Source organism: Propithecus coquereli, unplaced genomic scaffold (genome assembly GCF_000956105.1).
Source record: "Propithecus coquereli isolate 6110/MARCELLA unplaced genomic scaffold, Pcoq_1.0 Scaffold423, whole genome shotgun sequence".
NCBI classification, from domain to species: Eukaryota; Metazoa; Chordata; class Mammalia; order Primates; family Indriidae; genus Propithecus; species Propithecus coquereli.
This window is the reverse complement of record NW_012149986.1, coordinates 3,940,440-3,943,367: the sequence shown is the minus strand read 5'-3', so window position 1 is coordinate 3,943,367 and position 2,928 is coordinate 3,940,440.

Genomic DNA, 2,928 nt, shown 5'->3' with positions numbered 1-2,928 from the left:
AACAGCATTAATCTCCCATACATCTCCATCAGAGCTCTTGGGTGACCAGGTGCATTGTCAATGAACAGTAATATTTTGAAAGGAATCTTTTTTCTGAGCAATAAGTCTCCAACAGTGGGCTTAAAACATTCAGTAAACCATGCTAAAAACAGATGCGCTGCCATCCAGGCTTTGTTGTTCAATTTATAGAGTACAGGCAGAGTACATTTAGCATAATCCCTAAGGGCTCTGGATTTTGAGAATGGCACATGAGCATTGGCTTCAACTTAAAGTCATGAGCAGCATTAGCCCTAACAAGAGAGTTTGAAACTGACGCCAGGCATTGACTTCTCCTCTCTAACTATAAATGTCCTACATGGCATCTTCTTCCAAGATAAGGCTGTTTCATCTACACTGAAAATCTGTGGTTTAGTACAGCCACCTTCATCAATGATCTTAGCTAAATCTTCTGGATAACTTGCAGAAGCTTCTCTGTCAACACTTGCTGCTTCACCTTGTACTTCTGTGCTGTAGAGACAGCTTCTTCCCTTAAAGCTCATGAACGAATTCTGCTAGCTTCCAACTTTTCTTCTGCAGCTTCCTCACCCCTCTCAGCCCCAATAGACTTGAAGAGAGTTAGGGCCTGGCTCTGAATTGGATTTTGGCTCAAGGGAATGCTGTGGCTGGTTTGATATTCTACCCAGACCACTAAAATTTTCTCCATATTAGCAATAAGAACGTTTCACTTTCTTATCGTGTGCTCACAGGAGTAGCACTTTTAATTTCCTTCTAGAACTTTTCCTTTGCATTCACAACTTCACTAACCATTTGGTACAAGAGGACTAGCTCTTGGCATATCTCAGCTTTTGACATGCCTTCCTCACTAAGGTTAATTATAATATTTCTAGCTTTAGACAGACCAACTTTTCCTTTCACTTGAATGCTTAGAGGTCATAATATGGTTATTAATTGGCCTAATTTCAATACTGTTGTCTCAAGGAATAAGGAGGTCCAAGGAAAGGGAGAAAGATGGAGAAATGGCCGTTCAGTGGCACAGTCAAAACACACATACCATTTACACATGAAGTTTGTTGTGTCCCCAAACAATTACAATAGTAACATCAAAGGTCACAATTACAGATCACCATAACTTATATAATAATGAAAAATTTGAAGTATTGCAAGAATTACCAGAATGTGACACAGAGCCAGGACAGGGGCACCTGCTGTTGGAAAGACTTGCCTGGCACGAGGTTGCCACAAATCTTCATTGTGTAAGAAATGGAATATCTGCAAAGCACAATAATGTGAGGTACAATAAAACAAGGTATGCCTGTACTTCCTAAAAGCCCTATCTCCAAATACATTGGTGGGGTCAAGGCTCCAACATATACACTCGGGGGGGACAAAATTCAGTTCATAGTATTCCATCCCTAGCCCCCTAAAATTCATGTCCTTCTAGCATGCAAAATACTCAACAGCCCCTTAACTAATTCCAGCATCAATTCTGAAGTCTAAAGTCAAAAGTCTGATCTAAATATCTCTAAATAAGGTGTGGGTGAGACTCGAAGTCGGACTCACCCTGAGGCATAATTCCTTTCCAGCTGTGTCCCTGTGACACCTGGTAAGTTACATGCTTCCAAAATACAATGGTGGGACAGGCATAGGATAGACACTTCCACTCCAAAAGAGAGAAATAGGAAAGCAGGAAGGGGTGATAGGTTCCAAGCAAGTCCAAAATCTGGCAAGGAAAATTCCATTAGACTCTAAGGCTCAAGAATAATCCTCTCTGGCTCAATGTCCCACTGTCCATGACCACTGGGGTGGCAGCATCACTCCCACAGCTCTGAAGGGCACTGTCCCCCATGATTCTGCCCATGGGATTCTCTGTAGTGGCCCCACCCTCTGAAATAAAGGGGGAAACAGCCTTACCTCCTGGACCTGTGGTGGGAGTGGCAGTCCCCTCTGAATGACCTCCGAATCACCTTCAGGGTCATTCTCCCCTTTCCTTGAAGAATAGTGCATGCTCCTAGCCAGATAATTTTATGGTCCTGTCCTATAGAATTTAAGAAATCCAACAGCCTTACTTTATTCCATCCCACTTTCTTTGTACCCTTTAGATTGAACTGTCAGTATCTCTGCTAGTATAATTTCTTCTCTGTTCCTGGCTTCTGTTGAGATGGATGATGAAGTCCAGAAGTCGCATCCATGATCTCTTTATCAAATGGCTGTTCAGTCACACCCCTAGCACTTTCTTCAGAATAAGATCCCTTTTTCTTTTTGTTTTTTCCTTTTGCAATATGAGAGATTATTTTTGCTGAGAATTTTCAAAATCCCTAATTTATCATTCCTTTTTGCTTCACAATTCATTCTTCAATTCATCTCTCTCCTCTTGCTTTTTAATATAAGTAGGAAGAAGGACCCAAGCTGCACCTTGGATGTTTTGCTCAGAAATCTCCTCTGCTAAATATCCAATCCCATTGCTTGCAAGTTCACATTCTACAAAACACTAAAACACGATCTTCCAAGTTCTTTGCCACTTTGTAACAAGAACTACCTTTGCCCCAGTCCCCAGTGACCTGTTCCTCATTTCCATCTGAGCCCTCACCAGAACGGCCCTTCACATCCATATTTCCACCAACATTCTGCTCACGGTTCCATCTAAGAACATGGAGCTTTTCTTCTCAGCTCTCTTTTTTTCCTGAACTCTCACCAGAATCACTTTCAATGCCCATATGTCTACCAATAGTTCCAACATCAATTCCAGTTTTTTCTAGCATGCACCTCAAAACCCTTCCAAAACCAGTTCCAAAGCCAGTGACACATTTTTAGTAATTTGTTACAGCAGCACCCCACTTCTCACTACCAAACTCTGTCTTAATCTGGATTCTCCCAAGAGGCAGAATCAACATGAAGTGGAATATTCTAAATCCTTTGTTCTCATTTCAA